Below are 14,101 nucleotides of genomic sequence, written 5' to 3' on the forward strand. Positions count from 1 at the left end.
CATGGAGTCAACAACACGAAAAGGAAAATCGCTCGTTCAGAACTTCACAGTGTATATAGCAGACCATGTCATAATGCAGTCAGCTACAAATACAGCCTGTTCGAAGAACAAGTCTCATTGATTGCGCCACCACTTCCTGCACCAGCAGAAAGCGGATGAGCGCAGGCACGCATGAGTGCAACCCAGAAACCAGAGAATGTAGTTGTCCTCCTGGATTCCAAATCACATTCACTAAGCCCTCTTGCACATCACAAGATGAGCCCACCAGAAAATGCAGTTGTCCAGAGGAATACCAGATGCCAAACTTCAACTCTACTTGCGTTCCGATTGACCATGCCCATTCCTTGCACGCCATCGAGATTCTGAGAAGCTGCTAAGAAACCAATTGAGGAAGGTGTTAGCCCATGTTTGTAGTAGCTCTACATATATTTTGCAAGAAGCTATGTCAAGCAGTGGCATGCTTCGGCACAGACTCAAGTTATGGAAGGGAGTGCAAGCTGACACTTTCAAAGCAATAGAAAGGGCACTGGACTTCATGGAGTGCTTACAGATCCTATCAGCTTCTACCTCAGCTCAAAGAGAAGCCAATGGGTTTGTCAAGGTGCCAGTTAAGCGGTTGGATCAAGTTGGAGTTTCAACACAACACAACATGGATAACCAATTCAAAGCAGAGGTTGTGGCGATCGGTAGCATGTCGCACATCAATCTGGTTTCTCTGAAAGGATTCTACATGGAGAAGAATGTGCGTTTGTTAGTATTCGAGTTTATGCCAAGGAGAGCTTGCAGTAGACGGGAATCCAAGAAGATGGCTAGCAGCAAGTTTGGGTATGGAGTAATGGGTTTGTGCGTAGTTATGCTGCCGATGATTCTCCTGGCAAGCAACATAGCAGGGCAGACGCTGTCAGGAGTTTTTTGGAGCAAGGGATTGCGCATAAGTACATACCCATGCATGGTGCATCAAATAAAGTATTGCCCATTTTCCAGAGCCAGGTGGTTACGTGGGGCCCACATGTGTACAGGTAGGACACCATGTACATAGTGCATCGATTTTCATCGTTACTAGTACCATTGTGTTTTTTCTACAATAAGGAGGAGTTGGTAGCGCGTAAAACTTCTCGAGGAAGCTATCCGCGGGCCGACGACGTGAGGTCAGCAGGTGCGTCAGATGGCATCTAGTGGCGTCAGGAGGGCGAACGAGGTCAATATTTGCACGCAGATGAGGACGGACACAACGTGGGTGTTCGCTTGTGAGAATTATGCAGAAAGGTCATCATGAGGACCTTTTTTTGGGGCCACTTCACGTGGTGGCGAGATGCATTATTGGAAAAAAGCTGAGTGCCAGGTGTGCGAATGATGCAAAAAGGTGACAACTATGCACTGCGAGGTCAGTTTTTGGCCTGTTCGGGGTCCGTTTGAGGTCATCTAAAAGGCCAAGGGTGCCCAACTAATAAAGCTAAGTGTGGGAACTGAAAAAACTGAGAGAAGACCAGAAAAAACGTGGAGAAGAGAGGAGGAACAGCCGCAGGTGTGTTTTTGCTCATTTTGGAGCCTGTTTTGGCCGTAAACTGCTCATCCGATGTCGGATTTGAGCACTTTGACATTGTAGAGTGGGGTTTTGGGCCGTTCCGGAAGCGATGGCGCTGTCCATTTTGCCAAATTCCTCACTCTTTTTCTGCTGTTTTTCTGTGTAATCTTCTCCGGTGAGTGAAGCTTCTTCTCCAATTTGTGATTGTATGTGGTATCTTGGACCCATATTGTGTGAGCTGTTTGCCCCATTGGTGTTGGCCCAAGCTCAATTGTATCTAAACATCAGAAATTCTCCTCTTTTGAGCTGAGTTTTTTGGGTGTGTGTGTGTGTGTGTGTGTGTCTGTGTGGAGTGGGCAAGTGGATAGTCTCTCTCCTCTCACTCCAGAGATGTGTTCCCTGTCTCGGCCAGGTGTGTTGTGTAAGTCGAGTGGTGCCCCATAGTGTGTGTGTGTATCTTCCCAAGAGTGTGTGTCGGGTCGTTATAGAGGCGCTGTGTGTGTTTTCATCCCGCTCACATTCTTTTGGCGCCCCCACGGAGGATCTTCTTCGAGTACCTTCTGCTTCGAGCTTCGAGCTTCGAGCTTCGGGATTACAGGTTGCAGGTTGCAGGTTACAGGTTACAGGTTACAGGAACAGGGACAGGGACAGGTACAGGTGATTCACACAGGTACAGGTAGCTGGAGTACAGTGATGTTACTTGGAGTTGTTGTGGGAATGCATCACTTGGCGCCTATTTGAGCGCATTGTCTGTTGGATTGTACGTTACTTGTGGAAACTGCCATTGTACGCCTTTGTGGAGCCACATATGGTTTTATTTGGCAGTCCCAGCCATTTCTGAGACTTGGTCTGGAAGATAGTCATTTCTGAGACTTGACTATACGCGATTTGCATTAGCTTTCGTGTGAGGGTCGATAGCGTGAGGTTTTTATTGAGCTGGGGGATTCTCAAATGTGGAGATCCTTTCGGTGATACAGGTAGCTGGAGCACCCTTTTCGTGACCTCGCCATAGGCTATGTACTAGTGAGTCCTACTTGATGCTCGGGTTCTATTGTTGACAGTTTATGCATACATAGACAGTCTATATTTTGGGTTCCTACTGCTCTACTTCTGGGGAAACTCTGTCAAAATTTTTCCAAGTTATGATGGCTGGTTTTTTGGTATTTTGAGCCATTTATGCTGTTATGCTGCTGAAATTTTGGCAAAATCAGAGGTTGAGTCAGGTGTGCCTTCTTGGGAGCTTCATGGTTGGCTTTAATGGATGATCAAAATGGCCCTCAGTTCACTCCTTTTCATTTAACGCAAAGAATTCAGATTAATGTTCATGTGTCCAGGAAGATCTTTTTCCAGCAGCGCATAGTCTTTATGTTTGGGCCAAGAAGATTGAGAGAGATCCTGGAATGTCCTTTGCCTGTTGTCATTCCGATGATCAACTATGAAAACTCATTTGATGTGCATGTGTTTGTCCTTATCTAAAGTTGAGCTCCATTGAAGTTTCTAGGGATTGGGAAGTGAAAAGTTTTGGATTCTTGCACGTGTGTTCGAAGGGGTTCTCAAAGCATCATAATTTGGGTAGCCATGGCTTTCTCTTATCCCGAGTTTCATGGAAGAAGTGATGAAGATGTGGAAGAATTTTTGGAAAAGATGGAGGTTGCCTGCATTAGCAACCAGATTCATGACCCTACGCAAATGTTACGCCTTCTCCAAATTTGTTTGAAGAGTGATGCACGAGCTTGGTCCAAAGCATTTGAAGAGGAGTTGCGTATGGCTGATCCACCTATAAGATTGAGTTGGGACAATCTAAGGCATGGATTGGAAGTGGAGTTTGTGAAGATAGAAGACCCTGACAAAGTGTGGCAAGAAGTACAGGCTTTGGTGCAAAAGGAAGGTGAGCCAGTAGATGCGTACATACGTAAGTTTTCATTGGCATGGGAGCGAATGTGCAAGGCTTTAGCACCACAGGTACCCCCGCCTGACATGATGAAGAAGGACAGGTTCTTGGCTGGTCTTTGGGAGAATATACGTTGGAGAGTGGAGCTAAAGAAGCCTAGGACATATGAAGATGCACTAGAGGTAGCAAGGAACAAAGAGTGGAAGCTGAGGAAAATGAGCCAGTTAGGGGTGGAGTCTTTGCCAATGAGGTCTGAATTTCAGCCTATAGAGTCTTTACAAGGGCGCATGTCAGGGGTTCATCATGAACCAGTGGTTCCTGTTACTACTCAGGTTATGCCAGCAGTGGTCACTACAGCAGTGCAAGATGATGGCCTAAGGCAAGACATGAGGCAAGTGGTTGATCTGATGAAGAATCTCAGCCTAAACATGCTAGGTCAAGTGGGAAATAATCGAGGTCGAGGGCGGTTTGCAAATCAGCCAGGAGGTGAAGAAAGACCTAGGAATGGTGCTGGACAAAGTAATAGTAGGTTTTGGAGGCAGACGCCCACATGTTATAATTGTGGAGAGTTGGGTCACATCAGCCCGCAATGTGATAAGCCACCAAGGATGGGGGGAGACATGTATCCATTGCCAAGACAGGTGCTAACTAGATCAAATGATTATGGCATCGAAATTAAGGGAGACGAAGGAACCAGTGGACTGACCCAGGAGGAAAAGGGAAAGACAAAAGTGCTAAGTGTAGTCACCTTGGAGAAGGCATCAAAGCTAGAGGATACATTAGTGATGCCTATTGGGAAGAGGACCACAGAGGATAAGGAAGGAAGAAGTGCCCCAGGTCCTAGTAAGAAGAAAGGAAAGAGCCATGAAGGCGAGGATGTCAAGGCCAAGAGGAAAAGGAGAGCTCGTCGAAAGTTTCATGTTTCAGATTTTCCACTAGGGGATGGGCAATTAAGCTATGACTTGAAGGAGGATCTGACGAGCAGGAAGGCAGATGTTACTTTTGGGCAGCTTATAGAGATGGTGCCTAAGCTAAAGCGACAGTGGAAGAGGATGGTTAACCCAATGGAGAAAGAGCCAGAGAGAGGTTCAGTGAAGGTGTTGGCAATGGACGAGCTACCAGACATTTGTCCAATAGTAGATGTGTGGCATAAAAGGAAAAATTTGGGACAAGGTTATGTGGATGGCGGAGCCCAAATATGCGTCATAACACACTCATGCGTTGAGAAGATGGGTCTCATAGTGGCTGGGGTGTCAGGTTTTCGGATCAGATTGGCAAACCATCAAAAAGTAAAATGCTTGGGTGTTGTAAAGAGCTTAGAAGTGGAGGCATATGATGCAAAGGCAGTGGTTGATTTTCATGTGATGCCAGCAGGGTTGGGAGCATATCCTATTATACTGGGCAGACCATGGTTACGTGCAGTGGGAGCTGTTCAAGATTGGCGACATGGTACAATTAGCCTCTATGGAAAGACAGGTACCAAGAAGCTTTATAATATGGACACAAGGAAACGATTAGAGGAGCTTTATGAAGATGAGGATGAGTCTAGTGATGAAGACTCTTCCACGGTGACAGATGAGGATAGTGATAGCACTACCAGCAGTGACGAGGATGCTGATGTTGCATTTATTTTGATGGATAAAGAAATCCAGGAGTGTGGTTTAGTCGCATTTGCGAATGAAGTTGAAGATGAAAGTGAAGGGCCTTATGAAGTGATTGAAGGGCTGATGCAAACCAAGGTTGAGTTGTCAAAGAAGCAGGAATTAATGACGCAAATGATTAGTGGAGACCTCTCAGCTATGGAGAAGGATATATTTTTGCATATGCTGGCTAGTTTTCCTGATTTGTTCATTACTTCATATGAAGAGATCAGAGGGTTCAAGGGTGAAGAGATGCATATAGAGCTGAAAGAAGGTGCTAAGCCAGTACGGCAAAGGATAAGAAGGATGGGTCAAGAGCAAATGGAAGCCTTGCGGGTAGAGGTGGACAAGTTATTGAAGGCAGGGTTCATAGTTCCAGTGGAGACCACAGAATGGATGAGTCCAGTAGTAGTCAGTCCAAAGAAGGATGGGAAGTGGAGAATTTGTGTAGATTTTAAACCCTTAAACGCAGCCACTAAGAAGAACCCATATCCTCTTCCATTCATCGATCAGATCTTGGATTCAGTGGCAGGTTATGAGAGGTACAGTGTGTGTGATGGTTTTTCAGGCTATTTTCAATTGAAGATTGCTCTTAAAGACCGCACAAAAACAACATTTATTACGCCATGGGGCTGCTATTGCTACACAGTGTTGCCGTTTGGGTTGTCAAATGGACCATCTTTCTATCAAGAAAGAGCAAATTGGGTGCTGGAACCATTCATTGGTAGTTGTGTTAAGGCTTTTATGGATGACTTCTGTGTTTATAGCAGTAGGGCTGAACACCATGAGAAGCTGCAGATGGTATTGGCTCGATATGATGAATGTGGAGGACAACTAAATCCAAAGAAATGTCATCTAGCACAGCCAAGGGTGAAGTTATTGGGCCATATGGTGTCAGAAAATGGCATTGAGGCTGATCCAGATAAGGTGAAGTCTATTATTCTTCTTCCATCACCTATGAGTACGAAGCAATTGGCAACCTTTATACACAAAGTGAAGTACATGGCACGGTTTATTCCATTGTCTTCGCAGCTTCTTTATCCATTACAGCAAGTGGCAAAGCATGATCCATTGCAATGGGATGACAAGTGTGAAGAAGTGTTTCAAGAGGTGAAAGAGGTGTTAGGGGGGTTGTCAGCCATGCAGGCTCCTGATTGGGAGAAAGTTTTTTATGTAAATCCATCAGTGGGGGATGATGCCATTGGAGCCATGCTATTGCAAAAGGGGAAGGGCAGCCATTATATGAGGCCAGTGTATTGTGCAAGCCGAGTGAAGTTGGTAGCGGAGAGAAAGTTATCGGAAGTAGAGCTAGTGATGGCTAGTGTAATATTTGCTTGTCGACGATTTCGTCATTACTTGCTACCACGGCCTTTTGTTTTCTTGACGAGTTATGCCTTTTTGCCACAGTTAATTAATGGTATTAACATGTCAAATGTGGTGAAGAAATGGGTAATTGAGCTGCAAGAGTTTGAGTTCTCTTTTCTAGTGGAAGATAGTACAAGGGCTACCCTAGCTGATTTGTTGACCTACAAGGAGAATCTCCTTGTTGTTAAGGAAGAGGTGGTGAGAAAGGTAGTTGAAGAAGTGCCACAGATCAGCAATGCACATGTGTTGTTCTTTGATGGTTCATACAGAAAGAGCCATGATGCAGCTTCAGGGGGTATAGCACTTTATGATCCAGAGGGGAAGCTAGTATGCAAGAGAGGGTTCAAATTGGATGCTCATAGTAACAATGAGGCTGAATATGCTACATTGGAAGCCGGATTACACATTTGTTTGAAGCATGGGGTTCGAAGGTTGAGCATAAAAGGTGATGCCTTGTTAGTGGTGAAGCAAGTGTTGGGTGTGTGGAAGAGCAAGAACACCTCATTGAAGGAAATGTGCTTCAGAATTAAAGGCCTGTTAAAAAAGTTTGAAGCATGGAGTATCAGACACATTGAACGTGCTCTAAATGGAGAGGCACATGAAGCAGCTCAAGGCATGATTGGGGAGCTATTTGTGTTGAGGACCACTTTACCTCTTTATCATGGCCGGGAAAGTTTGGCTCAAGAAGAGGAGTTTTTGCTAACAGGAATCATTCCAAAGGAGATTCAGAAGTCTAAGAAGTATGGCTTTGTGCGTAGAGCATACAGGTACAAATTGATTGGTGATGTCTTATACATGAAAGGGGCTGATCTCGTGTTGAGACGTGTACCTTGGCGGGAGGAGCTTTACAGAGTGTTGGAAGAGAATCACGAAGGCGCATGTGGTGGCCATTTTGCTCTAAAGATCACCTTGCATAAGATTTTGCAAGAGGGGTATGTATGGCCTAGTTTGCACAAGGATGTTCACCATTGGTGTAGGTCTTGCAATAGGTGTCAAGCATTTGGGAAGAGAGTGTTGAAGCCAGAGCTACGAAAAACCATTATGGCGTTTGATGTGTTTGAAAAGTGGGGGATTGATGCAATAGGCCCGTTACCTATCACAAGCAGGGGCAAAAGCTATATCTTGACGGCAGTGGACTATCTCTCTAGATGGGCAGAGGCTATAGCAGTAAAACAGATCACTACAAAGGATGTGGCAAAATTTGTGTATGATGAAATATGTTGCAAGTTTGGGGTGCCACTGGAGTTACTTTCAGATAAGGGGCCTGGCTTTAGAGCTAAACTGCTAGATTTTTTATGTGCAAAGATGAAGATTAGGCACCAGCATACCACTCCTTATTACCCGCAGTGTAATGGCTTGAATGAAAGATTCAATGGTGAGTTGGTACAGATTCTTTCGAAAGTGACAGAGCACCAAGGAAAGAATTGGGATTTGGAATTGCCTAGTGCATTATGGGCTTACCGTACTTCGGTGAAGACAGGTACAGGGTTTACTCCATTTCATTTGGTGTATGGAAAGGAAGCACTATTGCCTGTGGAGGTAGAGTTGCCTGCGGTCAAGATGTTAGAGAAGTTGCTTGGGCCGCCTAGTGATGCATTCAAAGAGAGGCTCTTGCAGTTACAAGAGGTCCAGTTGGATAGGATGAGCGCTTTGGAGCATTATGGGCAGAGGCAGGATAAGGCTTTGACAAAGCTAAATGAAAAGGTCAAAAGTAAGGGTATCAAGCAACATGACTTGGTTTTGCGCTACAACAGTAAGCTGGACAACACCTTCCAAAAGAAGTTTCAAATTAAGTGGGAAGGCCCTTTCAAGGTAGTAGAGTGTTTTCCAAATGGCACATATCAGCTGGCTAACCTGGATGGTGTTCTACATAAGTCAAGGGTAAATGGATTGCGTCTTAAATTGTATCATGCTAGATTGATGATGGTGGAACAAGATGAGTTGTCGGTGGAGCAAGAAATGTTGGTGAAGGATGAGGAGACTTGTGATGCGGCGAGTCTCATATCTCTCTTTGCTGCTGCTGATCATGAATGATCTAGCAGGCTAGGGGATGGGCAAATTATGTCAGGAGTTTTTTGGAGCAAGGGATTGCGCATAAGTACATACCCATGCATGGTGCATCAAATAAAGTATTGCCCATTTTCCAGAGCCAGGTGGTTACGTGGGGCCCACATGTGTACAGGTAGGACACCATGTACATAGTGCATCGATTTTCATCGTTACTAGTACCATTGTGTTTTTTCTACAATAAGGAGGAGTTGGTAGCGCGTAAAACTTCTCGAGGAAGCTATCCGCGGGCCGACGACGTGAGGTCAGCAGGTGCGTCAGATGGCATCTAGTGGCGTCAGGAGGGCGAACGAGGTCAATATTTGCACGCAGATGAGGACGGACACAACGTGGGTGTTTGCTTGTGAGAATTATGCAGAAAGGTCATCATGAGGACCTTTTTTTGGGGCCACTTCACGTGGTGGTGAGATGCATTATTGGAAAAAAGCTGAGTGCCAGGTGTGCGAATGATGCAAAAAGGTGACAACTATGCACTGCGAGGTCAGTTTTTGGCCTGTTCGGGGTCCGTTTGAGGTCATCTAAAAGGCCAAGGGTGCCCAACTAATAAAGCTAAGTGTGGGAACTGAAAAAACTGAGAGAAGACCAGAAAAAACGTGGAGAAGAGAGGAGGAACAGCCGCAGGTGTGTTTTTGCTCATTTTGGAGCCTGTTTTGGCCGTAAACTGCTCATCCGATGTCGGATTTGAGCACTTTGACATTGTAGAGTGGGGTTTTGGGCCGTTCCGGAAGCGATGGCGCTGTCCATTTTGCCAAATTCCTCACTCTTTTTCTGCTGTTTTTCTGTGTAATCTTCTCCGGTGAGTGAAGCTTCTTCTCCAATTTGTGATTGTATCTGGTATCTTGGACCCATATTGTGTGAGCTGTTTGCCCCATTGGTGTTGGCCCAAGCTCAATTGTATCTAAACATCAGAAATTCTCCTCTTTTGAGCTGAGTTTTTTGGGTGTGTGTGTGTGTGTGTGTGTCTGTGTGGAGTGGGCAAGTGGATAGTCTCTCTCCTCTCACTCCAGAGATGTGTTCCCTGTCTCGGCCAGGTGTGTTGTGTAAGTCGAGTGGTGCCCCATAGTGTGTGTGTGTATCTTCCCAAGAGTGTGTGTCGGGTCGTTATAGAGGCGCTGTGTGTGTTTTCATCCCGCTCACAACGCCTGTGCAAGCTCTGGCCTCCATCACTAACTGTGATTCGCTGGTGCTGGAATTGTCGGACTGCCTAGGTATGTCATGGGAGGCGTGGCGACGCCTCCTTCTACGTGGTGCTCTAACCTCTCGACCGTTATCAGTACCTCGCCGCAATGTCTTCGCCAGCTCTACAACACCTTCTTCACAGGCCCGCTTAACATCAACATCACCCAAGCTGTGAATTTTGCCTCCTATGTGCAAGCTCACCACTCCTGACCCCAGCCTCTGCTCAGGTGCGTGCACACTCTCTCTCTCTCTCAACCCTGCATCTTGGATAGGTCCCTTTTTTGTGTAGCAATTGGCCGCTCAGTTTACAAACTCAATTGTGGTACCATCACTTGATCCTTGCAAACAAAAAGGTGCTATGCTGTAAGGCAACCCTACATTAGAGTTGTGGGAATTGAGCAGGCAACTGAGAGCTCATCAAGGGGGATCTCTTCATTCACAGCGGATGAGGTAAGTCTTCTTCAGCATAGTGGTATAGGATCATCATAATAAAAATATTTTTGTCGCTTGCCTGATGATCTTATCTATGGCAGGAGCTAGAGTTCAAGCAGTTCGCAAGGAGGCCAGACACCTATCAAGCATTATGTGCCTTGATTGCCCCCTCAATCTTTGGTCATGAAGATGTTAAAAAAGTAGTTTCTTGTCTCCTGCTTGAAGGGTCTCGAAACGTATTACGTGGAGCTATTCTTCTAGTTGTTTTGACTCTTGAGGCTCTTTCTTAGCTTTGCCTTATGTGCATTGTGTTGAGCTGTCATAGAAGCTGCCAGATGGGTTCGCCTCCGAGGTGACATAAATGTCTTAATTCTTGGCGATCCGTCTATTGCTAAATCGCAGTTTGTCAAGTGCCATTGCTTATGGGTCATGTGTACGTCCTGCAATGTAGATCTAATGCCCAATAATCTGTTGGCCAGTTTCTCAAATTTGTGGAGAAGATTGCTCCCATTACTGTATATACCTTTGGAAAGGTTTCTTCAGTTGCTGCAGGTTTGACAACTTCTGTCATCCGAGATGCAAGCACAGTAAGATACTCTGCATCTTCACTCTCCCGTGGTGGCAACTTTAAGGAATTGCAACTATTACATGATTTTTTGTTGTTTTTGGATTTAAATATTAAAATATTTTTCAACGAGAATTCTATCTTGAAGGACGTGCTATGGTTCTAGCATATGGAGGGGTTGTATGTATTGATGAGTTTGACAAGATGCATTCAGAAGACAGGTACTACCAAATACCAAGTTTCATAATGACTTCCTAAGTAGCTATGAATTGATGTCAATTGGTGCCACTGTCTTATGCAAAGTTGCTATACACGAGGCCATGGAGCAACAAACTATTTCAATCTCTAAGGCAGGCATAACTACTGTTTTAAACTCAAGAACATCTGTATTGGCAGCTGCGAATCCTCCGTCTGGCCACTATGACGATTTAAAGGTGAATTGCGTTTTTGTTGTAACCTCATAGAGGTTTTCAATTCTTTTTGCCATTTCAGGTCATGTTTCGTTTATGCTTTGCATTAGACTGCTCAAGAAAACATCGACCTTCAGATTGCTATCTTATCTCAGTTCAACTTGAACTTTATTGTCAAAGATTCTAGAGATCATCAGCGAGACATGGTACACAAATTGCTCCTCTTCCTTCTTCAGTGAGCATGTATTGATGACCTTCTACAGTTTTCTCACAAAAAGCCTTGTTGATGTCTATCTTCATATTACAGCAAATTGCAAAGCATATAGTAAGTGTTCATACAAGTGCCGGTGCAGTAAGCAAGCATGGTGACATTAAAGAAAAAGATAAGTGGTTAAAGAGGTAAATATTACGACACATTCACTAGTATTCGGACTAGAGTAGTTGGATTGTTACCCAAGATGTTCTCATCCTGCTTGACTTCTTTCTTGGTTTGTAGGTACATTGAATACTCTCGGCATCATTGGATTGTTAGTACCCAAGATGTTCTCATCCTGCTTGACTTCTTTCCTAGTTTGTAGGTACATTGAATACTCCCGGCATCATTGCTCTGCAAGACTTCCAGATACTGCAACAGCAATGCTACAGAATAATTATGTGCGAATCCAGCAGGTAAACGTTGGCATCATAAAGTTGTTGGCTGAGGGTGAGGTTGAGTATGTGTTGGAGTCATAAAGTTGTTGGTTAGAGGGTAAAGTAAAAGTTTTGGGCTTAAATGGTTGTTCATTAATGCAGCAAATGCGGCAACAAAGCCATGAGTTCAGTGAAGAAAACGCCATTCACATAACAGTCAGGCAGCTTGAAGCTATTCTATGGATAAGTAAATCTCTGGCAAAGATGCAACTGCCACAGAGGAACATGTCACTGAAGCCCTTAGATTGTTTCATGTATCCACATTGGATGCGGCTCACTCAGGCCTCGATGACTATATCACTGTGACCCCTGAAATGAGGACTGAAATTTAGGTAGTCTAGAGCAAGTCTTTGGATGTACTATGCAAGAGTAGCAACATAACAACCTTGCTAATGCTAGATACACTTATCAATACATTGCAGCAAATTGAGACGCAGATAAAGCGGCGCATGGATATTGGTAGTTACATGTCTGAAAGGCGCTTCGTAGATGAACTGGGAAAAATGGGGATGGGTCAGAGGAGTGTAAGTATTTACTCTAAGGATGTTGCAATGCTGTCTCAAGAGGCCACATCTTATCTCAACTGCTTTCCTCAAGGTATTGGTTAAAAACATTTCTATTTAAATGCAGGTAAGACGGGCTTTGGTTATCATGAGCCAGAGAGATGAGATTGAATACAGGAGAGAAAGGTGGGTCATTCTGCAGAAAGCGTAGGGAGAGTGTATTTGACACAAGTGGACTTGTCTATATAATCAAACAAGTGGGTCATGTGCACATTTGATGCTGTTGCAGAAAATGTCAGGTGGATATGAGAGGCCTACCTCTTGGCCTTACCCAAAGCTATCTCAATGGAAGTTCATGTAAATTATCCTTGGAAAGGGGGTTTTTCAACACCATCTCTGCTACAGGTGTAAGAGGGTTACACTCCCATTACCTTGTAATCTTTGTCACTGAACAATGTGGAAACCTCCGAGAACCACATATGAGTATCATCATTGGAATTTGTTTGTCTATTGAATTTTTGTTAGACATCATTGACTAGAATATAACCAGGAGCGGCAGGTTATGTTACATGTATTCTCCCCAAGCTGAAGTTTATAGTGATATGTTTTTGTATAACTGGTTGAAGAGGCTTCTTCTATCTTCTAAAGTGTAGCAACACGGGACCGATGAAAAGTTTACACAGAATATTTTCATTGTTGATTAAGGCCATATATATGTAAGTCTGATAAATACAACTATTCTTTAACATTCTTGTATGCAATTATTCTTGAATGTGTATGTAAATATATATGGACATATTCAAAAGTATGTATGATATCACGAACACTTATAAAAGTTGAACTCAAAATTTGTTGCACTGGGTTTGATAAAGTTTTCTAGCAGAATCTTGATACGAGTGGCTGTAGACGGCTGGATAATCACCATGTGGGAACATGTTCTTAGAAGATGGGCAGCGAATTGCTTAGTAATTACTAGAGTAATTACTGTAGTAATTACTACAGTAAACCCGAAGTGTATAAATAGGGCCCATTACATCATTATCGGGTTGGCAATTGTTATCACTTGTATTAGCACTTTGGGCTATAATTGTAATCAAGCATCAGTGGCAGTGTTGTCGGCTATACTTTCTCTCTGTAATCATATTTGTTGTAATCTTTATCTGTAATCTCAATCATGGTATATAATTCAGTGATACTTTATTCTCGACCAGTCTTCTGAATCTGAATCTAAACCTTATTCCAGTCTATAAGTCTGATTCTTATTTCAGCATCCACATTTTAATCTAGTCTCTGATTTCTGTCTAATCTGCTGTCTGAAATCTTCCCACACTAGTAGATGAAATCCTTCAACACTGGAATTAGCTGTCTCAAGAGATCAGCTCCAATTCCATTTTGGCGATCACGGTGGCTCGAGTTGAGCTCGTTGACTGAAAGACTCTTCTCCCAATTGAAGTTTTCAGCAATGGCACCAAAGTCCAATCGTGGCCGGAAATCTACCAATCGTGTGGACCCCATTCCTGAGGAGTCAGGAAGAGATTCGGACCCCAAGCAAGAGAAAATGACTGACACTGAGGCTCAGGAGGAGCATAGTCCGGCTGAGGAGGCGCAGGACTCACAGCACTCCAGTCATTCTGGACGCCGACGGGCAGAATGAGAAGCACGAAAGGCAAAGAGTTCCAAGAGTTCTCAGTCTCACCAGAGAGATGAGCATACCAAGGGCAGAAAGGGAAGTCATCGTACTTCTAGCAGACAAAACACAGAAAATACTGATACTGAGACAGAGATAGAGATTGATTGGGATGTCGACGCTGACAATTGCAAGAAGGCTCCCAAG

The 14,101-nt window shown here is 44.2% G+C and overlaps 1 pseudogene; it reads left to right on the forward strand.

The window, feature by feature from the left end:
- The first annotated feature begins 442 nt into the window (after positions 1–442).
- LOC147432226 (DNA replication licensing factor MCM5-like) lies at positions 443–12,478 on the forward strand (annotated as a pseudogene).
- Positions 12,479–14,101: the final 1,623 nt, after the last annotated feature.

This window comes from Adiantum capillus-veneris, chromosome 20, assembly GCF_014529385.1.
Source record: "Adiantum capillus-veneris isolate H3 chromosome 20, ASM1452938v2, whole genome shotgun sequence".
In the NCBI taxonomy this organism is placed as follows: Eukaryota; Viridiplantae; Streptophyta; class Polypodiopsida; order Polypodiales; family Pteridaceae; genus Adiantum; species Adiantum capillus-veneris.